A 27,836-nucleotide genomic window follows, 5' to 3' on the forward strand; every position below is an offset into this window, starting at 1 on the left:
CCACATTCAGAGGGAGTGGGGTGGAGACTGCCACCATCTTATGACAAAGTCTGTTTTGTCCATTTTATTGGTGTTTTCCATTTTTAATTCATTTATCTGGTTTTATATCCACTTCCTTGAGATTTTAAACCTTTTTTTCTGTTTCTTAAGTTGAATCCTTAATTTAAGAAATAAATATGAGAATTGATAGCTATAAATTTACCTCAGAGAACAGCTTTGGTAATTTCCATTGGTCTTACTATGTGGGCTCGTTGTTAAGGGTTTCATCCTCTAGATAGTTAGGTTTTATGAGAGGCAGCATGGTGTGGGGATGCTTTAGTATCTGCCAGATCTGGATTTGAATCCTTACTCTGCCGTTTATCAGTTGTGTGACTTTGGTCAAATTACAGGATTGCAACTTCCTTATTTCTAAAATAGAGATGGTAAAAATCTGCCTTGTATATTCTTTAAATGAGGATGAAATGAACGAATGCAGGCAAAGGACTTCGCATAGCTCACCTAGTAACTGCTCCAACCGTAGTAGCTATGGATAATAATCATATTTAAAATAATATGCCTTTGGCACAGGCAAAAGCTTCATGGCTGGGAAGCTGCTCTCCATTTGCATGTCTTAGGCAGAGGGCCAGGACAGTGGGCATCTTTTCTGGATCAACCCACTTATCCTAATGTCCTCCAGAGGCACTAGCAGATGGGACATGAAAATACCAACAGTGTGCCTAGGGAAGGGCATGCAGCCAAGTGTTACACTGGATCGAGCATGCTGAGGCAAGCCAGGAAAAAACTCGACATAACACAGAAATTCACCATTGAGAAATTCCTCCAAAATTTCTTAGTCTCTGTCTCTTGTGGAATAGAGAATACTGAATACTGAATATTCTCAGTAGAATATTTGAGCTGCTCTGTCCCAGACCTGGCTTCTTTCCCGGCTGCCCAACTAGGTCACTTCCCACTCTGTAAGGGCCTTGACTTCTTGGCACGGCCAGGGCCTTGAAGGAGGTGAGCATCGGGGGAGCTAAACTTTATGGAGCAGCATCTCTGTGCAGGGCACCAGGCTTGGCTGTGGGCCTCAGACATGACTAAGGCACTCTTCTGCCCTTGAGGACTTCCAAGTCAGGAGGATACTGACCCGTGAGCACCAGAAAGGCTGGTCACGGTACCTCAGGGCCCAGCCAGAGGAAGAAGGGACCAGCTCTCCCTCGTCGGGTGTGGCATGGCCGGCCAAGTGTAGCCTATGGCGCAGAGGACCTTTGAACTGACTACGTTAGGGTAAATAGGTTAAGGTGTATCAAGTTTTGGGTGGATTTTTGTTTGTGGGGTTTTTTGTTTGCTTGTGTGTTTTGTTTTTGAGAACACGATAGAATGAGCTCTGATGATCTTCAAAACTAAGAAAAAGAAGTACCTGGTTTCTAAAACCAAGCGAAACATCTTTTATAGTGTCAGTATTTTGCAGAAAATCAAAGCCTATTTGCTTGGGATTGATTCTTGCCTTCTCTAAGGCGGCGGGGCGTGGGGGTGGGGGTGGGAAGGTAGAGGAGATGGTAAGATCAGGGAGGGCTAAGGCTGCAGAAAGCCAGAAGCAAGTGTAATCCGCTGTCCACACTCTACGCTGTACAACCCGTCTGTTTGTAAACTTACGTGGAAGTTACTTGTCTGTGATTAAGGCAGAATCTCTGGGTCTTCTCTGAAGCTGACCTGTGCTTCTGAATACTCTGTCGGGTAGCCTGGCTCTCTCCCTCCTGGGTGCCTCTTTTTGGGTCAGCAGGGATACTGAGAAAGTCTACTCTCCTGAGGGATGCTGGCCTTGCATGCGGCTGTAACTCACTGACCTTGAGTGTGTTGACAACCACTGGCTCCCAAAATGGCAGAAAGGAGATGTGGAAGGGAATTCATCTCAGCCGTATCCTCTCACATCTGAAACACAGGACTGGTTCTTCAGCGTCCAGAGGCCAAATGTCAAACACCAACAAGGGGAAAGGTGCAAATGTTTCCTCAGCTTTGACGAACTGAGGCCTCCCAGGAATGTTATCTTTGCTCACCTCTGGCCCCCGCTCTACAACAGAGCGAGGAAGAGGTTTTGATTTATTCGTAAAGATAGAGTACATCACTCTTCTCTCACCACCTCGTCTTTGTGTCATGCTTGCCATGGATGGCATTTGGCCTTTAACAACTAGGATCCCTCTTGCATCTAAGTTTTTATCCCTGGAAACCTTCACCAGCAAGATAGAGCTGGATGATTAATTTTGAAATAAGGACGTGCTCGGGAACAGGCCGGGGGCACACGTCAACAGCCACAGGGCCCTTGGCTTAAATGGTTAATAAATTACTCATCCCAACTAATGCAGGCCTCTAGCTCCTGCTCTGAAAGCCAGAGGTGATGATGGGGGCCACGGGTTTCTGGTACTTTCCACAGCTACCTTGGAAAGCAAGCAAAATGGCCATCTGGGAGAATTAAGATTAATTGTGTATTGAATGCTTTTCCTTGAAAAGAAGTTGACTTGTAGCTTTTCTTGATTAGCCTTTTTATTTTTCCCTTCTGCCTCTCTCCTCGTGGCATTTACTCGCTTCTGCTGCTGCCGCTTTTCTTTTTACGCTAAAGACATCATGGGCAAGAAGAGGAGATTTTATTTTGAAGAACAGTGATCACATTAACAAGGTGACAGCAGATAAGCTAAAAGTCACTCCATTTTCTGCTGGGGAAAAAAATGTGCTTTGCCGCCAGATCACATCCGCTTCTCTTTGTCTCCTTTTAGAGGAGGGTGGCCGGCCCAGCCACTGATGGACTCGAAAGAAATCACTGGCAGATAAGATGTACCCTTGATTCATATAAGAAGAGAAGCTTTTGAGTTCAAGGATTGAAAAATGACTTCCTATCCTGTTCCACAGCATTCTTGTGGCTGGAACTCTCTGTACCACGGTGACATTTCTCTCCCCTTGGTCCAGGGTATCAAGCCGAAAATAACTATGAAATTTGAAACTTGGTAAAAGGCGAAAATCCAACTCATTGCGGTTTCATAGATATCTAGGCCTGGATCAGACTCTGTAGGTACAGAATCTCCCTACATCCTGCCCTATATTGGGGGCAAAACTGAGGACTCACCGTACCTTTAAGGTATTGTAGCTACATCCAAAGATACAACCAGCACTCAGTGAAAGAGCATTCAGACCAAACTGGTATATGACTACGAGTCCAAGCATGTCTATTAAAAAACAAACAAACAAACAAACCAAGCTTCAGAATGATTGAAGAGAAAGTGAATGAGGGATGGAGGAGGTGAAGAGGGAAAGGGAAGGAGGCTCCCTGAAGGAGGTGAGCTTTACTTTGATGGATTAGTAGGAATTTGTTGGCCAGTAGAAGCATTCCAGGGTCATAGCTCTCTAAGCTGAGGTTCCTTTGGCAAAATCTCATAGGCTTGTTGTGAAGACTGAATGATGTAATGACAATAAAGCACAGGGCACAGTGCTTGGCACGTGATAAGGACCGGATAACTGTTTGCCGTCGTCGTCTTCCTCATCATCAGGAGATGGTGTCGTGAGTAAAACTTGCAGGGTCCTTCCTAGGGAAGGGAGGCTATTCGAGGTCCTTTTCCCTCTAATTTTACCCCTTTTTCTGAGACTTGACTCTCATCTTTATATCTTGGCAGACTTTGGTCAATATTAGTTCACCTCTGGCAAAATGAAAGCAGATTCAACCAAGTATCAACAGATGTTTTTAACGCTACTCCATTTCTCAATATAACACCTTATACGCTGGTTTATAATTTCAGTAGTGGGTGGATATTTGCGTGGAGGCGTAAATATAAAACCAATTGCTTATGCTAGCATTTCTCTTGGGCCTTTGTTTTCAACAACTCATTTCAGCAACTTCAAGAAATATTCACTCGATATGTTTTTTCTTCTAATCTGTTTATCCTCCTGTGGTTCCACTTGGGTCACAGAGGAAAGGTATTTCTGGAAAGAAGCAATGAAACTTATTTCTTCTAAAGTTTAGCAGTTACAATAGAAGGCTACGTACTTTGCATCATAAATGATTAATATAATGTTTTTTGAGAGGGGTCTGTCCATTGTCATTGGGGGCTGAGGAGATTTGGGGCCCAGAGGTTGGGGAAAACCAGATGTTAATATTAAAAGTCCTTTAATGACCCCTTATTGTGTGCCCACGATTACAGCTCAGACGATACAGAGCCAGGACTTGGACGCAAGTCTGTCTGGTTCCAAAGCCCAGGCTTTTTACCACCAGGTTATACTCTGCCTGTAAGGATTTGAAAATAATGACTCCGAACTAAATGTGGGAATGATATTTTTAGGTTATCATACAGGTTAAGAGTTAAAAGATGTGCTATGGCTTACGCTACAGTCTCTGCTTAGGTCATCCAAAGTGAAGGAAACTTAGTTTTTATTTGAAGGAGCAAAAGCCGATCAGCAGAGATGGCCCCGACCAAAATATGAGACTGTGAGCTGAGGTGTCAGACAAGGGACAGAACCAGTAGTGTCCCGTGTCTTCAGAAAACAAGAGTGGAGTAGGTAAGGCCTTCGACTTTCTCTTTCAGTTCCTGAGCTCGTTAACTTGACGGCCTGTAACTGATATATTTATTACCCAGCATTGTTTATCAGTGACATATTGTCCAAATATTCATTTCCTAGGAGAGGGCTGTAAATGTCTTCTGGAATCATAAAAGGTGATGGATTAACAAGTGCTAGAGGTGGTAGCAGGTCAAGGAGCTACAATGCAGGATTTCCCACACCGCTGCTTGCAAGTGTTGGCAGTTCAGATGTTGCTTCTCAGTGGTGAGAAAGGGGATAGCCTGTCCTCTGATGTCCTAACTTCAGCGTCCCCGTGAAGGTGTTTGCAGGGATTATACTTTATCTCATTCAAAGTTTTTGAGCAAAGTAACAAGTAGCAGGTATGAATACAGCTCTTCCTGGAGTTGCAAAACTCTGATTTTAAATGTCTCCCTTCTACACTTGGCCATCTTCACACCATCATCTCCTTTCCCAGAGTTCCCAAGGCCACTTGCTCTGGATAGCTACCCAGCTGCTCTGTGCTGACAGCACTACCTGTTGGTTAGAACAGAGAACTCCCGGACTCATCATCCTTTCTAGTACTTTGAGATGAAAATGCACGTGTCTCTGAAGTTCCCTACACCAGCCGGGAGTTTCAGCCGTGCAAAACTGTTTGCATTTTCTCATCACATCACGCTGTCTCACACACCCCCAGGCCGGTATACACCGTCCCCTCCCTAGAATGTTTTTGTGACCAGTTTCATCCTAGTCCATTTGGAAGGCTTGGCTTAAGCATCACCTTCCTTGGGAAGCCCTTCCTGAAATTGCCCAGGGGGATTTTGACATCTCCCCTTCCATAGCCCATATGCCATACCTGCCTATATTTTAGTGGTGCTTCCAAGGGCAGGCAGAGGATGAACTAGTACCCCTAAGGTGGAGCTGGAGACGGGGAGACTCAGGTATGGCCCAAAGCAGCCTTCCAGAGATCTTTAGGATTTCTTTGTAATTTGTATGCATCTATAAAATCTGCACTCTTCTCTACATTGTTTAATATAAAACAGTCTCCCCCCAAACAATTATTGAGTAGAACTAGTGGTCCAGGAAGATTCCCCACGTTTATCCTGTGGCTTCCTGAACCCTCAGACACAACACACTGTATCTCGGGAGTATGTGTAAGTCTCTCTGAAAAGCGTGTGTAGCAGTGTCTTTCTAGTCGGCTGTTCTGTGAGCTTCTTCAGAGCAGGGTCTAGGTCTTTCATCTCTGCTATAATATTTATAAGATTTTGGATACTCAAAAAATGTTCCTTGAATGAGTGAATCTTTCTAGTGATCTTGGGCATAATAAAGAACCAGTGTTATTAATCCTCAAAGAGATAAGACACTCCAGTTGTAGACCCCAAGGTCTCCATCAGCCCACTATTCTGTCTAGTTATTCTTGCATTTCGTTGGGCACTGGCATTTAAGATTAATTTTTGAAACCGTCTTCTGGAGTTATGTTAACATTTATTCACTACCACGATACCGGTATTGTTTTCAACTCCTGTTCATGGCAAATGCATATTTCCCCAGCAATACTGCGGAAGAAAGAAGCCTTGATGGGCAGACTTGGAACTCTAAATGCTATTTGTCACTTCTTTTCCATGGGAAAATTTGTCTTGAATTAAAAAGAAGAACTTAGAGATGAACTCTGGAACACTCTGAGGCTGGAGACTGACTGTATTCAAGCTTCTGTTTATAGGGCTTTACTGCCCACAGCCTGAGGGAAGGGGAAGGAGGCCTAAAGCCCGAGTCACAAAGCGACATCCAGAATCACTGGAGTGGTCAGGGATGACCTCAGATTGGTCCTTCCTTTGGGTCTCTCGGGTTCTGCCAGCATCGTCATTGGGCTACCTTGGGTGTGTAATGTACATCCCAGGATGCCAGAAACATGCATTTTTACGCATCCGACTGACATTTGCATCTGTATAATCCTAAAACTCTTGCTTCTCTCAGGTTCAGACAAGTGAACACTTGAAGCATCTATTATCTCTCCTTTAAAAAAAGAACTCAATTAAAAAAGTCTTAAGTTTCTTAATAAATATTTGAGTAAAGGAGCTCCTCTGTGCAAAGCAACTTTCAACACATGATCCATTTATTATGAAATTATTCTTCAGAAACTTCCCACTGGTACCCTTCCTTCTTTAGAAATCAGTTACTCTTCGTAGAAATGAAACACCCTGCAAGAACAGGCCAAACTATGCCTCAGTTGTCCTCTGTGTCACACTCCAGCTGGCTTCTCTAGTGTAGCTTCTGGTACATCATAGGGAGTGCACCCGGTCATTTCTCTTTCTGTTGTTCAACTTGACCCCATCCTTCAATGAAGAAACCTTCCCTCCCAGTTGGGCACGTAATAACTCTTTTTCTGTTTCCTCTGATCCGGATGTTTCAGTTCTGATTCCACCTGGAAGGCAACTCATGGAGGTCCCAGCCCAGAGCCTGAATCCATGTTCTCAAACTGGGCAAAGCTGTTGGGAAGCAGGGTCAGAGCCTGAAATGGGAAAAGCTGCAAACGCTGGTATAGAGAGGGTTGTTTGTTTTTTTAATTCATAAAGTTTCTCAGGAAAACATCCCCTTTTCGGGAACATAATTAGTACGTGTTGAACCACAAATGTAGAAAAATCATTGAGGGCACAGACCAACATATTTTCACAGAGCTACAAAGAAGGTTTCTTTATTTCTCCTTTTCCCTTATACGCTCCTTATAAAACCTTGCCGGAGTCAACTAACAGGGACCCCCCCCCTTTCATCACATACACTTTTTCCCAAGAAGTAAAATAAACTAAATTAATTCATTCACTCAGCACTGTAAATACCAAATGAAAAAACCATAGGTATATAGATGTCAATACTGCCTCTGTAATTATGTTTTGTGTTTGTATAACTAGAGGACACCGAGAGAAAGAAAAGAGAAATTATTCAAAGCGCAAAGGTTCCCAGGTTTACTAAGAAAATTAGAAAAGAAAAGAGCCCAAGCACCCACATGTGAAGATAGCTGAATAATCAACTCACGTGTTACTTTCCAGCATTTTCTTCAAAAGAAGTGGCTTTTGATGAAACTGCTAGGAACTCCAAATGCTGAACGTTTTTCCTATTGAATAAAGTTAGTAATTAATGTAGCAATTACGAGTGCAGGAATTGAGTTCACTGTGTTGAAATTGCAACGTACAGCCAAGGTTGAGGACCTACCGTTTGAGGTATTGAGTTGTAACCGTTATTTCTTCCTTTCTTAGATTGTTGAGTGTGGCCCTAATTTAGTTTGTAATTGTTCTTTTCTTCCTTTTGAGGGTCTCCATCTGTAAGTTTCCCAGGTGTGTGGGAAGGAGAAGGGTATGCATCTCTTTCCCCCTGCCCACCTGTGTCTTTGGATACCCTCTCTTCTTAAGAAGACGGCCATGACCGCTGTCGTTGACTATTACAAAACTGACACCACACCCTAATACACTGTAGTTCTTCTTGTTCCAGGGCGTTACTCCTCTTTTTCCCTGAGGGGGTTCTGGGGTTGAACACATCCTCTCTCCTTCACTTCCTTCTATCCACTGATCGACTCTTGAGGGTGGCTCTGGGCCACTCCCCTTGGCGAGTCTTTTCCCCAGACCACGTGACCCAACATCAGCCTGGCCAGCCCAGGACTGAGGAGGGGAAGGTGGGTTTCTGGGACCGAAGGCTATTCATAGGAAGCGTCGCTGAATTGGCACTTTCACGGGATGAGAGTGCCGTGATAAATAAATGAGATGATGTGAAGACTTTGAGCTATGGCAATATTTGGACCCACCAAAAAGAAATTCGTTTTTTTAAAGAAGGTTTTAGTTGATTGATATCTGCACTTAAATGAACAATTCTCAACCCTTAGCATCTGTTTTGACAAGTGGTTAAAAATTTAATGAACTTCCTCAGTTGGTCTTTTCTGGGTAACAAAACACCCCAGTATTTAGTGGCTTAAAATTTAATGGGTGGTCCTTCTGGTTGAGCCCTGCAGGGCTTGCTTATGTGTCTGTAGTCACTCAGCTGGCACTAGATGCACTAGGGTGGCCTCATTCACATGTCTGGTGGTTAGCAGGCTATGGGTCAGAATGAGGGGGAAAGTGGGCCCCGTGTGTCTCATCAGCCAAGAGAACAGCCTAGCCCAGCCTTCTTCACAGCGTGGCAGTAGGCCTGGGTAGGCACCAAGGTCAGCAGAAGTAGAAGTTGGAACGCATCTTGAGGCCTAGGCTCAGGACAGGTTCAGTGTCACTTCCACTACATTCTGTTGGCCAAATTAAGTCACAAGGCCTGCTCAGATTCAGGGTGGAGAAATAGATTCCACCAAGAGCTGAAAAGCACTGTAGCTCTTTTTTGAAATCGATACAATAACCAAGCACCCTTATTTGCAATTTTTAAAATATATAAATGAAAACGGATTTGGATTCCATATGTATGCGTTCAGAGTTCTTCCACTAATAAGGTAACTCTCACCTGCATTCAGATAGACTTTGTAAGTGGGACAGAAGGGGTAGGAATTGCCCGTGGCGATGACAACGAGTGATCCATGTAAATACTATCTACCATGTGGGTCATAGTGTTAAAGGATTGTGAACAGCTATCCAAAAGGCAGTGTGGCGAGGTGGAAAGAGCGTGAATCTTGGAATCAGACAGATCCAAGTTCAAACTCCGTCTCCCCAACTTTTAGCCGGGTGGCCTCGGACAAGTTACTTAACCTCTCTAAGCATCAACTTCCTCAACCATAAGACAGGACTAGTAATACCTAAGGCATAGGGCTGTTGTGAGGATTAAATGAGATTATGGTGTAACACCCAGTACACAGTAAAGAGCCATTTCATGCTAGTTTCCTTCCCCATCCCCTTAATTTTTTTTGAAATTCACGTGCAGTGGACGTAGTAACTTCTACTTAGAATCAAAGCTGCCCAGTTGCTTTCTCTGCCAGCTACCAGTTTTTCTTTTTCCACATACTGTCTATTTTAGAGAGATGACCGTGCTATAGTATTTTTCAACCTGGGATCCTGGCAGTATTTGTAAACATAAGCTTACAGCTAACAATTCCAAGCCAATTCTTAGTTTTGGTGCTACAAATTATTTCACATTTTTGAATTGTACATAGGTTGGTTTTCTTGATGGTCTGGATATGCTGAGGAATTCTGGAAACTCACCATCAGGAAAGAAGGCTTTGAAATGATGATGGGAATGATGTTCTCTCAGAAAGGATGCATGTACATTGGATAAAGTTTGCAAACATCTAGGAGCTCTAAATAGTGAGGTTGGTCTTTGGGGGCTTAAAGCAGGCCAGATTGGGCAAAACCTGTGCTTCTCTGATGCATTCCATGGGGCTCCATTTTGGCTAAATCATCATAATTCCCATCAAGACAGCACAGAATGATAATGGTTTTATTTATTATTTTATATGCACTGCCAGTATATGCAGAGCTTTATAGCTTGCCGTAAATCGAGAGGGATTATCACAGCTGTTACTTATTTTAACAGGTTACAATACAGTAGTTGATGCCAGATGGTTTTGAGAATTTTGAGAGAGAAATGTTGTACAGGCAGCCATATAGATACTAGCTTGGGTAGTTGGGCCCCTGAAATTAATTTACATTTGTCATGATATAAAATATACATGAATAAACACATAGTTCCTTATGAACGAGTGAGCCACTTTATAGCAGTGATTTCTTGTGGAAGTCGCGGGGTCTCCTGGGAGCAGTGGGCGGGGGGGGGCAGCAGTAGCGACGTGCTGCTGCTAATAGGAGAGATCAGGAGTAAGGCTCCGCCACAGCCATAGCTATGCAGGGGCATCCAGCTTGCTCCAGGGAAATAAACTTTGGCGGCCAAACTGGGTTTCTAGCATTGGAGCCAAAGAGAGTAAAGCGGGGAAGCCACCTTAGCGAAACATACGGAGAGGGTGTGTATCCTGGAGAGTGGAGCTGGAATTGGGATCCCCAAGGTCACCAACAAGGTCAGCCTGGGGCAGAAAGGTTACCCAGGCTGGGCAGATGCCAGAACATATTATTGCCCTTGCAGATGCTGGAATTTACGCGTAGGGTGGTCAGTTCTGGATGATCAGCAGAAATGGCAAGAAGAAATAAGAGCTGATGGCGAGGAATCGTTTCAGAAGGTGGTGCTGGTTCCAGGTTTCATAGAACAATAGGCTTCCAGCGTGAGAGACCTAGCGAAAACCTCCCAGATCATCTGCACCCTCCTTGTTCTCTAGATGCAGAAACAGACCAAAAGGATCACTTACATACGGTCATCTTGGTTCTTTCAATAAAATAGTGAAATCAGACTGTCAGGGTATGTGGAGTCTGTAGGCCTCTCCCCAGATCTCTCCCCGTGATGTGCCCCACCAATGTGTTTCCTGCTGCCCATCTCATGCTGGGAGAGGACCGCAGCCCCACCGATCAGAATAATCCAAAGACCAGGTCTAAAGCACGGCTGGGTTTCCTTGCTAAATTGTCCCAAGATATAAAGATAATATACCACCTCTGGAACAGGAATAAAATTGTTTAGCCTTTTCCAGTCGATTCTTCTCGCTCCTATAATATAGGTGTCAACAAAATAATTAAGCAGGAAAGGCGAGTTTAAAACAGATTTGGGGGCTTCCCTGGTGGTGCAGTGGTTGAGAGTCCGCCTGCCGATGCAGGGGACATGGCTTCGTGCCCCGGTCCGGGAGGATCCCACATGCCGCGCAGCGGCTGGGGCCGTGAGCCATGGCCGCTGAACCTGCGCGTCCGGAGCCTGTGCTCCGCAACGGGAGAGGCCTCAGCGGTGAGAGGCCCGTGCACCGCAAAACAAAACAAAACAAAACAAAACAAAACAAAACAAAAAAAACAGATTTGGGGCATATGATGGGTATCCTCTATGTGTAGAAAATCAGGAAGTGACAGTATTTTGAAAGTTGAATAGCCCATGCATGTCAAGGGACAGAATTAGAACCTTTATTGTAGATTCCCCCAAGATGACTAGTAGGAGAATTAAAGCTTTGAAAACTTGTAGGCTAGACAATACCAAAATGCCCCACTCTTTTCAGAGATGCTGAGCTTCCAATAACTTCAGCTCTCTGGAACACAGCACTAAGCCTGAAAGTAAGTGCAAGGAGTTTCCCAAGGCTGCAAATGGTTGTCAGCAAGCCCACGCTTCTCACTTAGGTTCTCGGTCAGACCACTAGTAACTCTTCTTCAATGGGCAGATGTTACCCAGCCATGGTGTCTGTTTTCCTCAGCCCACCGTGGATTCAAACTATGGGGAAGGACCTAGAAGAAGGGTGAGAGAGGAATGACAGTGGGGACTAAACATGAGGGAAAGAGCTTGGAAATCCAAAAAGGAGTCTTTGAAATGTGTTGCCATAGAGACCAATAATAAGCCTTCTTAATAAAGACCCTAAGTAACCAGCAAAGCATTAAATTGTGTTTCGTATCATCTGATTAAAGAGGTAGGAAAGTGACTTGTTCAAGGTAGGCTAATTCTGGTAATCAACCCCCACCATTTCAGTGGCTTCGTTCTCACACTGCAGTCTAATGCAGGTCGGCATGCAGTCATTTGGTACCCAGGCGCCTTCCATCTTGGGGTTTCTCCACCCTGTAGAGCCTCTGTGTTCCTCCTGCGGGGGAGAGAAGGGAGTGTGTGTAGGAACGGGCAGGAGCTCTTCTGGGCCAGACCTGGAGGCACACAGCCCTTTCCCACATCCCCCTGGCTAGCACACAGTTACATGGCTGCGCCTGACTGCGAGGGAGGCTGGCTGGAGGAGAAAGGCGGAGACAGTTTGCTGAACAACAAACTAGCCAGTCTTTTCCGGGGGAAGTATAAAATATGCTCTAACACAACAAGGAGCTTCAGTAAACTGCTCTTGGTTGGATAAACTTGAATTGTATGGAAAATCACCTATGTAGACTTATACACTTCCTGGTAATACCAGTGAAAGGGAATAGTCCTGTCCTGAGTCACACTGAAGGATCAGAGGCTGGCAAACTAGGGCCCTCAGGCCAAATCCCACCCCCCACCCCCACCCCCCGTCTGTTCTGTGCATACAGTTTTGTTGGAACACAGCCACATCCATTCATCTATGCCTTTTGAGCTATAACAGCAGGGTGGAGTCATAGCAGCAGAGATCGCATGGCTTTCAGAGCCTGAAATATTTATTACCTGGCCCTTTACAGAAGGAGTTTGCTGATCCCTGCTCTAGATCATCACTGTCCTAAAGGGAGGACACATTTGCAGTTCTTTTCCTCCTGAGACCCGGTACCCTTGGCTTACAGAAAAAACAAGCAGGACACCCACATGGGCTGGGACGTAAACTCCGCCCTTTGAATGCCAGCTCCAGCAGGGCCCAGAGTCTGCTCTTTCCCCGCCAGAACCCAGCACAGTAGCTGGTATCTAAGAGACGTTCAATAAGTACTTCTTTTTGGACCCTCAAGCCATAGGAAGCAACAGGGACCCTAACCACCGTGAAGGGGGTAGGGAACTCAGAAAAACTTCAATATGAGCACGTGCGGGAAGGTCTCAAGGAAGGAACTACCTTCACTGGGCTTTGATTACGTGTCAGGCACCATCATGGTGCTTTGTATCTATCATTTTATTTCCTCTTTCTAACAACCCTATAAATTAGGCATTCCTCTTTGCATTTTACAAGTGAGGAAACCAAGGTTCAGGGAAGTCAAATGATTTTCCAAAGGCCATACTGCTGAGAGCGGAGGAGCTAGGATTCAAACACAGGTCTTTCTGGGACCAAAGTCCAGGGTTGTTTTGGGGTTTTTTTTCCTCTCTTTTGTTTTCTCTATACCACAGGACTTGCTAAAACCTTATCCAGATGTAAGTAATGTAGTTATATCATTATTTTCATCACCACTGTTAACAACAACCTCATAATTGTAAAGATCAGTGCGAAGGGCAAGACACGGATGGCCGTTTTCATCCCTTAATAGAGTTCTGCAGGCCTCACTGCCAAGGCTCTCCCTTGATAGAGCAGCCCTGAAAACCCGGAGCAACGCGGTTCATCTCCTTGGGATGTGTGATTAGTAACTTGGCCACCAGCTCCCCACGATCTTGCCAGGGATCGCTGTAGAGGGCGCCCATTTTGCTTGTCCGAACATAAACTCTCATTTCAGGGCCTGAGCGGTTTGAGTCCACACACGGCGGGGCTCCCCATGCCCTAGTGGAGTCTGTCCCGGAGCTCTCTGTGTACCTTTAACAGCCTCCCGGGTGCTGCTGGTCCTTTGATGAGCAAGTCTAAGGGAAAGACTTCCCTTTTCTTCTCAGCAGCTCTGACTGGCCTCCCCGCCCACCCCACACACCCCCGTGGCCACTCCACTAGGCCTCCTGGAGACTAAGGAGCGGTGGGTACTGCCGCCACTGACCCCTCAGTGACGTCTGGCATTCTCGATCATGCCGCCTTCGTGAAACCCTTTGGTCCCTCGGTTTCTAAGAGGGGGCCCTCCCTCCCTCCTGGTCTGTGTCTCTGACTCCTTTCTCTCTCTCTGTCTCTGGTGGGCTCTTTTCCCTTGCCTACCCACCCCTTAAACTTTGGGGTTCATGACTCTTCTCAGCCTCACTGGGGGAGTGACTGTGCCACCTCCTCCCACTTCATCCTTCCTGACCTAGCCACGCTCTGTCTTCCAGGGGGGACTCCAGCCACATTCTCCAGTCTCTGCTGGAGGCTGGCAGCCCTCTGAGGAGGTTGGTGTGAGTGGGGTCAGAGGAGAGCAGCCAACCCAGACTAACTTGGGTTGCATGTGGTACTTTATGTGACCACAGTCATAATTCACAGTAATGCCAATTAGGAAGTACTCTCTACCAGTGCTTGCGCAAACCCTGTGATTTCTTGTCACCTTGGCAAGTCGAGTGTTTCACCACAATTTGTGAATTATGGAAGAGTCAGGGGCCTCGTGGACGCAGTACTGCTCTGGCATGCAAATCTGCCCAGGGCATAAATCTCCCTATTTGAAGATAGGTAGCCTGGTCAAAAAATAGTCAAGTTTTCCCTAAATGGGTTTCCAAGGCATCAAGACAAATTACCGAAAACTGCCTCCCACAAGGCACATTTTGGATAATTTCATTCACTGGTTTTTCCCTTGTTATATATTAGGATATATCCCATAAGTGTTGTGTTTTACGTGGCCCTAAATGGCTTTCTGTCTTCTGCATGTGGTTGTTACATAGAGAACCTGCCAGCCTAAGGCATGGGCACACACTGCCATGGCTTTTAACCCTGGTTCATCCTCAGAGCTGGTTGAATTACCCTTCCCTGGAGATTAGCACGTCGCTGGGAAGGCACTGTCTTTGCAGTGTTTTTAAGCCTGGGCAGGGTGACTTGTGTCTAGGCTGCGAGGTTTCGGAGATGACTAGGGGGAGGGGACGCAGTGTTACAATATTCGGGCCGCTCTAATCCTGTTACGCGCGTGGGCACGTGCTCCACGCCAGTCTCTGTCCTCCCTCTTGCCCCGGCTGGAGGAGTTGGCACGATCGGCGTCTCTGATTCCTCTGCTGTTGGCCAGAGACCAGGGAGCCGGGGGGTGAGAAGGGAGCCACGGGGGTGCGGTGCTGAGCAGCCGCGGTCGGTCCAGCCTGATGGTGATGTGCCGAGCCCGCCGCCACTCTGGGCATGGGTAACGCGCAGCACCAGCGGTCGCGCCACCGGAGAAGGAAACGCACAGGTACCAGAAATCCGGATCCGGGATCCTCCGCAGCCCCCCGCTTGTCTCAGTGCACAGGGCCCGCGTTGTGGCCGGCTCCCGCGCGCCACCGAGTTTGGGGCTGGGGTCTGAGTCCTGCAGCTCACTGCGGCTGGCAGCAGGGGACGGATTATTTTTAGCAGGTTCCCTTTAGCCCAGTGGAGCCAGGAGATGCTCACAGAGCTGGGCGGCTGTCTGCAGAGCGTTGGTGCAGCCGTGCCTGCTGCCCGGGAGGTTTGGCTGCCGCAGTCCCCTCCATTCACTGGGCTGTAAATCGAAGCTGTCTACACAGGCAAGGCGCTCGATCCCAGCGTGGCCCTGGGGCTACCTACGTCCCGCCCAGGTCTCCGGGCACCTGATTTCCCAGTGGTCAATTAGGTGTCTCTGCCTGCAGCATTGAAGCAGTGGAGGGGCCAATGCCCGGGCTTTGATGGAGTGCGCCGTGCGCAGAGACCTCCCCAGTCGACTTCCTCATCAGAAGGCAGCATCCATTCATAATTCTCTCTCAGCCTGTGGACCGAGTTTGGCTGGAGCTGGGCATGGACTCCTGCGATCTCCCTTTTTGCATCTGAAGCAGAAACTAATATAAAAAGGAAAAGGAAGGGGGAATGCGGTCCTAACGCAACGAGGCGCTGAAAAGCCCCCGAGAGGCCTCTCCTTTGCGTGGAGAGGGAGAAGAGGCAGATCGCGAGCCCCGCGCCCCAGCCAGCTGCTGCTTCGCTGCGGAGCCGGCACGCATGCCTACCTCACCTGACGGCCGCATTCCTGGGGAGCCGGCGCGGGGCCCGGCGGCGCGCCCAGGGCGCACGGGCGGTAGGATTTCTGCAGCGGGGGAACGATGCGCCGGCGGGCTTCCCAGGGCCGAGCCCGAGCCTGAGCCTGAGCGGGCACCCGGGGAGGCTAGCCTCGGCGCGGCGCCCCACCGCAACCCCCCGGGATGCTCTGCGACTCACAGCCCAGGCCACGCGGGTGTGTTTGAGATGGGACCAGCGTGGGGGGGGGAGGGGGTATGGGTAGGTGACATCATTTTTAACTAATTTTTCACACCTCTGGGTGGTGGGTGAACTTAGGGAACGGAGGAAGCAAGAGCCACAGCCCCGCCGCGCGCTAGCCTGAGGAAATAACCCCGGCCGAGGTCTGAGAGCCGGGTTCCCTTGGCAGGAAAGAGTGAGGATGAGCGGGCGGTCAAGGTGGACCGCACATAGCTCCAAGGGAGGAGGGGAGCCTCTCTGGCTTTCAGGGGTCTTTCTTTCTTTCTTTCTTTCTTTCTTTTTTTTTTTTTTTTTTTTGAAGCATATCGCAGCTGCAGTTTTGAAGTTTGCCGCCTCCTCCCCACCCCCCAGCCCGGGTTTGGGGGAGGGGCGGCACTCTTCCACGCCGCTGCCAGGGCCTTTACTAGCTGGGTAGAGGGGGCTGCAGGGGTTGCCTGGTCTGGTGGCGACAGGGACTCGAAGGCACTGTTAAGTGGGAGGGCACCCTGAGGCTCGGCCTTCCAAGGGCTCTGAGGGCTAGGGAGAAGTTGGGGGATACCTCTTGGTGCCCCATCCTGTTTTCCTGCCCTGCTACTTGGTGTTGGGTGACATTCTGCCTGCGCAGGGGTTTCACTGTCACGGAGCTGGCTGTGATGCTGTAAGGCAAATGGACTGTTAAGGATGAGCTGGAAAGGAGAGGCGAGAGAGCTGGAGCTTTTCCTTCTGTGGCAGTGTTAACCCCATCAAGCCTGCTCCCTTGGCACACCTGTCCACCTGGGTCACCGTCTGTGGGCGTGAGTAGGGCTGCTGGCTGACTAGCCCTGCCGGCCGGTGGGCCAAAGCTGGACCTGCCCAGGGCCTGCCAGGCCCGGAATGGGTGGACAGTAAAAGAGCAAAGCCCCACCTGGTGCCCCCTCAGGGGAAGATTAAGCAGGCCCGCCATGATGGTGCACAGTGTTTTAGCCATAGTGTGCTCTGCTCTTGAGTTTGGGAGCTCTTGCCTTATGAGGTTTTTATCTTATAGTTTCGTGCCTCCTGGTCACCAGTTTGTTTTTCACAGCTGCTTGTGAGCAAGACAAAGATAACAGCGTCTAAAAATACCCTGCGGCTGGAGATGCAGCTTAGCTTGACCCCACTATTACAAGGATGGGGTCTCCCTTCCCAGCTGCGTGAGGGTGAGCCACACTGGGCCCCCAGACAGCCTGTGACCAGGTGCACACATCCTTCAGAGCAGTTCAGCCACCAGTCTCAGGACAGGGTGGGCATGCTAGGAAGCTGATCTGTGTGAGAGAGCAGCAGCCCATCCATCCATCCCTATGTGAGGTCCTAAGCAACTGGGCTGCAAGATTGGGGGATGGGAGTCCAGACAGAGACCCCTCCCCAGCCCCCAGCCATGGGTATCTGCAGCTTTACATTCCCTCTGAGTTCTGCCTAGCCATGTGTGAGGCTTCCTCCTCTGTGCCTAGGGGCCAGCAGGCCACTCCCCCCAAAGGAGTTTGGCCCAGAATACACAGAGACCAAAGGGTCCAGGTGGTGCTTAAATCATGCCAGCTTCCTGGGTGCGGATAGTAGCTGGGGTGCCCCTCTTTCTTTTCCAGATGGAAATCCCTGGACAGTTGAGTGAGGAATCTCTTCTTGGAAATTGAGAGGTACCCAGTCTGTCTGAAGGGGACCAGCCCCAGCTGATGGGGAAGGTACCACATGGAAGGGAGACAGGAAGGGACTGAGGACTTCAGTGATCCTAGTGGATGGTGGGAAGCTCAGATCTCTTCCTGCGGGTTCTGGATCCCTTGAGCCTGCCAGGGCTCTCCCGTTATTTATTTTCAAAAGCCTTAATTTCCCCCATGTTCGCCTTTTCTTTGGCAGCAAAGATGGCAAAGTCCAGCTTGAAGAAAACAGGCCCCATCTGTTCTTGATCTGGTTGAATGATAGGAATTTTTTCTTTTTTTTTGCAAAAATGCATTGGTAATGGCTGAAAAAATGTAAATGCCTAACTTTTTAACCGTGAAAGAAATAAACTAAAGAGTATGGGAATTTAGGAGGGAAGGTGTAAATCACCACCATCAGTTCGCTATTCAAGATGGAACCTACTGGGTGATTCTCTCCTCCTCTTCAAAGTGAATTTTGATTTTAAAATTTTACCTTTATTTTCTGTAGGTAGGTCAGAAATATAATCATCGGGACAATATTAAGATAGAGTTTGATTTGGGAGAAGGAAGAGACTGGGAAAGAAAGCACCTCTGGTAAATCCTCTGATCATTCCTGATTAGTCTTCTCTTAGAGGCTTGAGAGTATTTGCTGGTTTATCTTTAAAATGCCCCTCGTCTTTGTGTTCCCTACGGAAGATGCAAGATGATACTGATGATTCAGTGTAGCCAAAAGGCCAAAAGGCCCAGTGCAACAGTGGCTAACTCTTTGGCACCCTGAGAAGGGCCCATGGGAGGGCCATGAGTTGGGATTCAGATCTCCTAAAGACTTCATTGTCTTGGCTCTGCCTCTACAAATAAGATGCCAGTGATCTCTTGCACTTAAACAGAAAAAGGCTGCTTCCTCTTGAAGCTCAGAACCTGAATCAGCCATTAACTAGAGACTCACGCTGAGTGTATGGATTAGGTTATACTGTAACAAGTAAGTCCCAGATCTCGGGATGTTAACACAATGCAGTTTTTCTGTTTTTAATCATATAAAGTCTAATCAACTTTCGGCTTGTGATGACAAGGAACCTGGTCTCATGCCCTCTTGCAGCTCTGCTATCCCCTAGGGCCTTGGAGTCCCTCCTGGGTTCCTTTGTATCTAGCCAGCAGAAGGGGAAAGAGAGGGCACGGTACGGAGGACTGGAAGTAGCACACCTCATCACCACCCACATTCCACTGGCCAGAACTCAATCACATGGCCACATCAAACTGCAAGGGAAGCTGGGAAATGTAGTCTGTGCCGCAGCAGTAAGCTCTCTGGCACGGAAGATGCCCCTGTTTTGCTCTCCTTTGGGATTGGATTTGGCTCTGGGCAAGTCACGTGGCCAAATACATATCTCCATCTTTAAAACGGTCGTCATTCCACTTGCCCTTTCCTGTCTCAGGATTTGGAAAGGTATTGAGACATGAAAGGTTCCTAGAGGGACCATCTGGTCTAGCCTCTTTAGGCAAGGTCATTGTATTATCCCCCATGTTATAGATCACTTGCCCAATGTGACACAGCTAGTTTATGGCAGGGCTGCAATTAGAATGTAGGTCTCCATCTCTTGGCTCAGTGCTCCTTCTGCCATGCTCTGTTCACTCTGCCCTCTTATGAAAAGTTATACGGGATATAGTTTCAGAAAGCTGATACACAGTCCCTAGATAGCCTTCATCTTGTATAGTCACTAAAAACAGCTATTTGCTATTTGTATTACTTAAGGTCCATGTGAGTTTTTGTTTTTTGGGGGTTTTTTGTTTTCTTTTGTTTACTGTAGAACCACTTAGAGTTAGGCTCAGAAGAGCCAGGCACTGGTCTATGCCCTGTACATATATTATTAACTCACTTAATCCTCACAGTAACCCTGCGAGTGAGGGACTATTATTATCCCAACTTTATAGATAAGGATGCTGAGGCACAGAGAGGTTAAGTAACTTGCCCAGGGTTTTACAGCTAACAAGTGACAGATCTGGGATTTGATCCCAGGTGATCTGGCTCCAGGATCCAGCCCTGGATCATCTTGCTACACTCCATCTCTGACCTGGTGGGCTCCGTGTCCAGCCCTCTCTAGCGTGTCCAATCAACGCTGACCCTGAATCTCAGGATTTAATATTCTGAGTTTCTTCTCTTAGTGAATGACCTTGGAGGTCCATGACAGGGAGCCATTTGTAAACTTACTGAGGCATGAATTTGAGCCCCCAGCATATGAAAATGATACACAGGATTAAGCTACACAGCTAGTGAGAGCGCCCAATCCCTGACCTCCGGCGCCGACAGCCTAGTGAGGATTTTTGTTCTCCTTAAAAATTTTTTGGTCTATGCATCACTGGGTAGGCGGTAACTATTATGATGTAATAAAAATGTCGGTTTCCTTGTGAAAAGCGGCCATCAAATGAGGAAGGGCTCTTCAGTTCAACCTTAAAAGGCAGTTGACTTGATAGGGGTGGGGCGAGGCCAGCATAGCCCTTTGACTCGAGGTAATTGCTAGTTAGGGTTGTTTTGTCTATCTATTGTTGTGTACGAATCCACCCCAAAACTTAATGGCTTAAGAAACAACAGCCAATCGGCTGGTCCAAGATTCTGCAGTGTCGGACGCGCTCACTGGGCAGTTCTTGTGATAGTCTTGCCGGTGGCCAGTCAGTTGCTATGTCACCTGGGGGCTAGGCTCCGCTGGGATGCTGGGTTGGCTGTGCTTCTGTCTCTTTCTGTGTAGTAGTCTCAGGGCCTGTCCAAGTGGCCTTGCCAGAAGTCCAGAAGCTGGACTTCTTACCTAGTGGCTTAGGGTCCCCAAGAGCGCAAAGGCAGAAGCTTCCAGGCCTTCTCAAGGCTGGGCCTGTGACTTGTTTTACCAACAGGATGACACAAGTCACAGGACCAGCCCAGACTCCAGGGCAGGGAATTAACCGAGGGCGTGAATACCAGGAGGGGTGGAAACAGACGACCTAGCACAGTGGTGAACTCTGAAGCTTCTGTATTTACAGATTTGAGCATTCCCAAAGGTCTCAGGAGAAGCTGACTGTACATGGAAATGTAGGTTAAATACATCTATTCCTTTTACTCCAATGGAGAAAGACAGTCATATATGCCTGGTGCTTTCTCCATCCCCAAACTAATGAACCACTTGTGACCATGGAAGCAGTGAGGCTGCCCATGTGACTGCCCAAAAGCAAAGGGAACTGAAGTGTGTGACTTCTGTTCTCTGGCCCCTTGCAGACTGTGTCTCGGAGCTATTGATTTTTTTTAAAGTATCAGTACCCACCCTCAAGTCAGGAGCATGCCAGTTGGATCAGGGGACAAGACTATTTCTGATCTCCACCTCCTCTTTCCCAGCAAGTCACACATTCTGAGGTGACTTAGCATGCACAACAGGATGGAGAGCTGCTCTCCTGTACAAATGGGCTAGTGGGTTCAATCTGTCAGGGTTCCATTTCGGATCATCTTCCCCAGGCCCTTGAGTCGCTGTAGCCAGTGGAGGTGCAGTGGCTACTTTGATGCACCACCTATATCCCCCTTCCTCATCAGGACTCAAGCGCTTGCTCCCCAAGCACTCATTCGTCAGAGCTGGGCACTGGTGGCTGACGCCTCACAGCCAAGTCCCTCTTTGGGAATTGTCCTTGAAGAGAGCCACCTTGCCCAGGGTCACAGCCCTTCCCAGGTCAGCGCACATCCAACGACTGGTCACGCTGCAATTCAGGACAATTCTGCAGAGCTATCCCAGCTCCAGAGCTCCCCCAATGGGGCTGGCTGATCCTCTGTCGTGACGGTATCACAGCCCAACTTCTCTCTCTGCCCAGTCCTGCTTAATTCCCTCCACAGGTCTTGACCTGAAGAGCATTTGCTAGTAAGCTTCCCACACACCACTGTCTATCTCAAAGTCTGCTTCCAGGAGACCTGACCCAAGATAGGAGGCTTGTAGACCACGTTACTTCCTGCTACGGACTGGGCCACTGTGAGCACACACAGAAGCAGGACACACAGCATGGGCCTTCCCCAAACTCTTCCAGTTGGGAAGAGATGACAAGTACTTAAGCAACAATATGAGAAAATGAGCAAACATAATGTAAGTCTGGTGCCTCAATGATTTCTTCCCCTCCTTGCTCTACCCCTCACAACTTGCCCCAAAGTTATGTTTTTTAGGGGATGGGTGATCCATGACATTGATTATATGGTTAACAATTGTGCCTAAGCGCTCTCCCACCTGATTATTCCTTCCTTTCGGCATGGCACCGGCAATCAAAATTTATCTTTCGAATTAAGGCTATAATTATATTTTGATAAAGATCTAGCAATTCGATGAGAATGAAATTCTGAGGGTTGCCAGGATACGGATGACTCTGGGTTATGGAGAAGGGTTTGCATGCAGAATACTAATAGGTGGTTCAGCACTCTTATCTAGACCTTTCCAATAGAGTCTGATAATGTAGGCCCGTCAAGTACTGTTTCTCTGCTATTATTCTAGGAGGATAAAAGCGATGAAAGATATAAGCAGGGTTTTATGAATGAAAAGGTGATTCATCAGATGTCTTTTGGTCTCTCGCACTAGAGTTAAGAAACAGAGTAATAATTATGTGGTGTCACCTCAAAAGGAGGTAGGAGACAAAAGCTTTCTCTTATTTCCTTGCCTCTTTTATTGTAAATAAAAGCAAGATGTCTTAGACATTGGGTTATTGTTATGTGTTGGGAGACAGGGACCTGCGTTTGCAATGGTGTTGACTCCCGGAAAAATGGAAACAGTGGAATTATGTATGGTGTCGTATTCTAGTTTTCCTTTACCTTTTATTTCTCTTTTACACTGTCTGATTATTACTCATTCATTGATTCGACAAATATGGAGTCCCAAGTATCGTGCGGGTCCTGCCGAGGGATCTAGGAAAGTTTAAAACGGATAACTGCGTATGAAAATCATAACAGTACATTACAGTAGCACCCAACAGGGTTTTCTGGGGGTGGTGGAAGGAGTAATTTTAAAATTGAGATATAGTTTAACATACAATTAAGTTGTGTACACATTTTAAGTGTTGAGTTCAATGAGCTGTGACATATACGTCTGTGCAACCACCTCCCAAAATAATATATAGTACAGTTCCATCACCCCCCCAAATTTTAGTACCCCTTTCCAATCGTCCACCCGCTTTGTCAACCGTTATTATGATTTCTGTCACATAGATTAGATTTGCCCGTTCAAGCACTACATGTAAATTGAATCATACAGTATGATTCTTAAAAAATATCTGGGCTCTTTCATTCAGCGTAATACTTTTTGAAATTTACTCACATTGTTTTATGTATCAGTAGTTCATTCCTTTTTACTGCTGAGCCAGTAATCCATTGTAAGAATACAGCACAGTTTACCTATTTAGTTGAGCCGTATCCAGTTTGGGGCCATTATGAATAAAAGCTGACAGGAATACTCTTGTACAAGTCTTTTTGTAGATTTACATTTTCATTTCTCTTGGGTAAATATCTAGGAGGGAAAATGCTTAGTCACAGGCTAAGTGTATGTTTAGTTTTATAAGAAACTGGCAGAGCTTCTTCCAAAATGGTTGTACCATTTTACACTCCCACCAGCAATGTATCAGAGCTCTAGTTGCTCTGTATCCCCGCTAACGCTTGGTACGTCAGTAGTCGTTACAGTGGATATGAAATGGTGTCTCGTTGTGGTTTTAATTTGAATTTCTCTGCTGACAAATAATGCTGAATGTCTTTTCATGAGCTTACTAGACATTCATATATCTACCTTCTCTTCTGAAATGTCATTATGCCTTCTCCTCATTTTTAATTGGGTTCTTTGTTTTTTTATTATTGATTTGTAGTAGCTCTTTCTATACTCTGAATGAAAGTTCTGTGTCAAATATATGGATTGCAAATATTTATTCCCAGCCCGTGCCTTGCCAATTTATTTCTAAATGGCATTCTTTTGCTGAGCAGACATTTTTAAAATTTTGACCCAAAGTCCAGTTCATCAGTATTCTCTTGTGTGGCTAGTCCCTTTGAACCCTGTCAGAGAAATCTGCTTCCCTTAAGTTCGTGAAGATTTTGTCATGTATTTTGTTCCAGAGATTTTATAGTTCTAGCTTTTGTGTTTAGGTCTGTGATCTTCATGTAATTACTTGTGTATGGAGTGAAGTAGGGGTCAAAATTAATTTTTTCCCATACGTATATTCATTTGTTCCAGAACCATCTGTAAAACAAACAAACAGAAAACCAAAAACCTTTCTTTTCCCCCACTGAATTAACGCCTTTTTCGAAAAATCAATCAGCTGTATGTGTGTGGTTCTATTTCCGGACCCTTTGTTCTGGCCCACTGATCTGTATGTCTGCTCTCTTGCCAAAACCACCCTGTCTTTTGACCTCTGTAGATTTATACTAAGTCTTGAAATCGGGTGGCATAAATCCTCCCAATTTGTTCTTCTCTTTCAAGATTATTTTAGCTATTCTAGAACCTATGCGTTTTCACATACATCTCAGAATCAGCCTGTCAATTTCTTTTAAAAATGCTGGGATTTTGATTGGCCATTGATTTGAATCGATAGATGCATCTGGGGAGAATAGACATCTTTAACAATGTTGTGTCTTCTAATCCCTGAATATAGTATAGCTTTTGATCACCTAGGCCTTCCATAATTTCTCTTAGGAATGTTTTGCAGTTTTTAGGGTAGAGGACACACAATCTTCTGTTAGACTTACATATTTGATAATATTGTAGATGGTATTCCTTTTTATTTAATTCTCCACGTTTTGATTACTAGCATATATATATATAGAGAGAGAGAGAGAGAGAGAGAGAGAGAGAGAGAAATACAATTGATTTTTTTAATATACTGACCAGTGACTTTTCTAATTTTACTCTTTGGTTCTAGCAGTTTTTGTAGATTTCATAGGGTTTTAAACCTACACAATCATTTTGCTGAAAATGACAGTATTTGCTACTTCCTTTCGTATCTTTGTGTCTTACTGTACTGGTGAAAGTAGATGTTTTGATTTCTTCCCTATCTTAGAGAAAGCAGCCAATGTTTAACCATTAAATATGATGTTAGCTATAGATGTTTTAGAAGTGTCTTTCATCAGGTTTCGGTATCAAGGTTATACAAACTTCATACAATGTATTGGGAAATGTTCTCCTCTATTTTCTGAAAGAATTTTTGTAAATCGGATTATTTCTTACTAAAATGTTTTATGGAATTCACTGGTGAAGCCATCTGGGCCTGGAATTTCCTCTGTGGGAAAGGTTTTGACTTAGAATTCAATTTCTTTAGGACATACAGGACTATTTCTCTTTTCTCTGTCCCTTGCTAGTTTTTTTCCAAGGAATTGTCCGTTTCATCTAAGTTGCTGAATATATTAATACTGTAGACTGGGGTAGACAGAAAGACCAAAGATATCACTTGAGGTGGGACTCTGAAGAGAGAAAGGGACTTAGGCAGACAAGGAGGGGAATTCTGAGGAAACAGTGGTGTGAGAAAAGACATGGGAGTGGGATCACCAATGGTGTGGGTTGTTGGACATGGATTATGCCAATCTGGTTGAAGGAGAAGAGGAAAATAATGTTTGTTAGAAAGATAGCTCAGAACTGGATCAATGCCAAATTAAGGAGTTTGGACCTTATGTGGGCAATGAAAGAAAGACCCCCCCCCCCCCGAATGATTTTCAGACGGGGGCATGACCTATAGAAATGGTACTTCAGGAAGATGGATTTGGGATGATGGGCTGGTAGGAAGGACAGAGTGGTGGTAAATGCAGTTTTTGGGTTTTTTTTTTTTTTTAGAACTGGCACAGTATGCAGGGGTGAGCACTGTCTAGAAAAAAGGATAAAGAATGAAACTAGAAAGAGTACAGTTGAAGTTTTCTAAAGGTAAAGGCCTCTGAATGTTTATTTCTCTGCACATAACACAATGTTATGCACCCTGTACACACTTATCACACTGTATTATTATCGTCTCTGCTCCCATCTCCATCTCCTCACCTAGATAGCCACCTCTTCTCCAGGGGAAGAACCCAAGGTATATTCATGCTAAAGTACTAGTGTGCAGCCATGTAGTAGGCACTTAATTAATATCAAGTGAACGAATGACATCTGAATGAGTGGATGAATGAATGAATAGGCAGAATAAAAGAAAATGTATTAGTCAGGATAGGCTACGCTATGCTATGCTAACAGACAAACCAACAAAGCTCAGTGCTTTAATACAATAATAGTTCTATTTCTTCCTCACACAAAGTCTGATGTAAGCCTAGAATGTGTAGTTCCCAAGCAGTGGAGGAAAAGAGAGAAGCAAGGCTCCTGGGAGGTTTTATAAGGACCAAGCCTTGAAGTGGTGTACATTAATTCTGCCTGTGTCCAGCTGGCTAGTAGCTGACACTCTGTCGTTCGGCCTCAGTCTGACTACATAGGAAGCTGAAAATGTAGATGTACACATAGACATTTGGTAATCACTAGGGACAAGAAAGGGGTGAAACGGAGCCCTAAAAACTATCCGTGATTGCTTCCAGCCTGAGAGAAACCGGAATCCTAGAGACACTAGGGGACTTCCTGGGGGCCACCCACACAGACCGCAGCCCAGTTGTGCCCACCTTTCAGGCCTTAATAGCTAACACCTCAGGGCTCGCTTACTGCTAACCAACTTTGAGACGCCAGCTCCTCCACAAGGAACTCTGAGCCAAATGAAGCACTCATAGACTCCCACGTCGGTTACCTGGTAGCTCCAGCCAGAAGCACAAATGGGGAGAGTCGCAATGTGGGTCAGGGCAGGAGGTTTTGATGATGGACCTCCCAGGAGGCAGCAAGGCAGTCCTGCTCCGGGAGGCATCTGTGCTAAGCTCATGCCAGCTGCCTAAAAAGAACTGCACATCCCGTGTGATCTGGAGTCTCCTATTCAGGATCAAAGTAACTGCCTTGGCAGGGCCCAGAATGCATGGTGAGGGCACTGTGGCCACGGGAATCGCTGCTGAGGTGTGTCCTGTGTAGCCAGAGGTATGAGGGGAGCGCCTCGGCTGCTGTAGGAGGGAAGGTTGCCTCCCTGGGCTGGGCTGTAGCTACTGTCTGGTTTTCAGAGTTGGTGTGAGGGTCAGAGATGATGACTGACGGTCAAACAAATGGCCCGAAGTTCAGCAGATAATGGGTTCGCAGGAGAAGGTGTCCTTGACGATGATGGCGATGGAGCAGGAGAAGATGATCTGTCTCCCACCTTCTAGAAAAATTTGGGGGAGCCTGCGGCTTTTCGCCTGGAGGCTGCCTCCCTAAGCAGGGCTGTGGACGGTCCAGCTTCCCTGCCCCAATCAGTGGTAGACGCATTTTATTTAAATGGCAGAACTCTCAGAAAAAGAGCCATCAGAGAAATGAGAAGTGAACCAACTGGAGGAAATAGTGAAAGAAAGGATTAAAGGAGATATCGTAACTATGAGATGAGGAAAGTGAGAAAGATGTTCTCTAATACTTCTTGCTTACCCCGCTTGGGGGCCAAGCGTTCTCCCACGGCCAGAAAAATAACTGCCCCCAGGCAGAGGGCCCCAGGGGCTCACGGGAAGCAGCCTCCACGTGCCCAGGTGAATGCCGCGGGGAGGCTGGCAAGGCACCGAGCTCGTCTGCTACACCAGTCTTTAGTCCTTTACCCCACTTCTTTGCTTCCTCACAGAACATATACCACCTGATATCGTATCTATGTGTTTATTTATTTGTCCCCTCTGTCTCCTACTAGACAGCAAGCTCCAGGAGAACAGAGACTTCATACCTCAGTGCCTCAGGGAGGGATAGCACTCAGTGTATGCACAGTAATTATTTGTTGAATGAATCTTCAGAGAAAGATGGCAAGTTGTTGTTGACATCATGATTATCGTCCGCACGTGAAAGTGGGAGAAGCAGGCCTGAAATAAGTTGTAGGAACAAGGGTGAACGTTACTCAATGGCGGGCCATGCAGGTGCCTGACTAATACCTGTTGCGTGAGCATCGGTGTGTGTGTGTGTGTGTGTGTGTGTGTGTGTGTGTGTGTGTGTGTG

General features: G+C 46.5%; 1 protein-coding gene and 1 long non-coding RNA gene across 2 annotated transcripts in view; one reads left to right on the forward strand and one right to left on the reverse strand.

The window, feature by feature from the left end:
* Positions 1–27,836, forward strand: part of NHS (NHS actin remodeling regulator) — a 350,958-nt gene that overhangs the window by 241,356 nt on the left and 81,766 nt on the right. The window lies entirely within an intron of this gene.
* LOC114905935 overlaps positions 27,084–27,836 on the reverse strand; it is a 3,511-nt gene continuing 2,758 nt past the window's right edge. The window contains exon 3 of the long non-coding RNA XR_003796336.1: positions 27,084–27,703. This is a non-coding gene — a long non-coding RNA (uncharacterized LOC114905935). The remainder of the gene's footprint in view (positions 27,704–27,836) is intronic.

The sequence above is a fragment of the Monodon monoceros genome, unplaced genomic scaffold (assembly GCF_005190385.1).
Source record: "Monodon monoceros isolate NGI ecotype Baffin Bay Population unplaced genomic scaffold, NGI_Narwhal_1 Super_Scaffold_22, whole genome shotgun sequence".
In the NCBI taxonomy this organism is placed as follows: Eukaryota; Metazoa; Chordata; class Mammalia; order Artiodactyla; family Monodontidae; genus Monodon; species Monodon monoceros.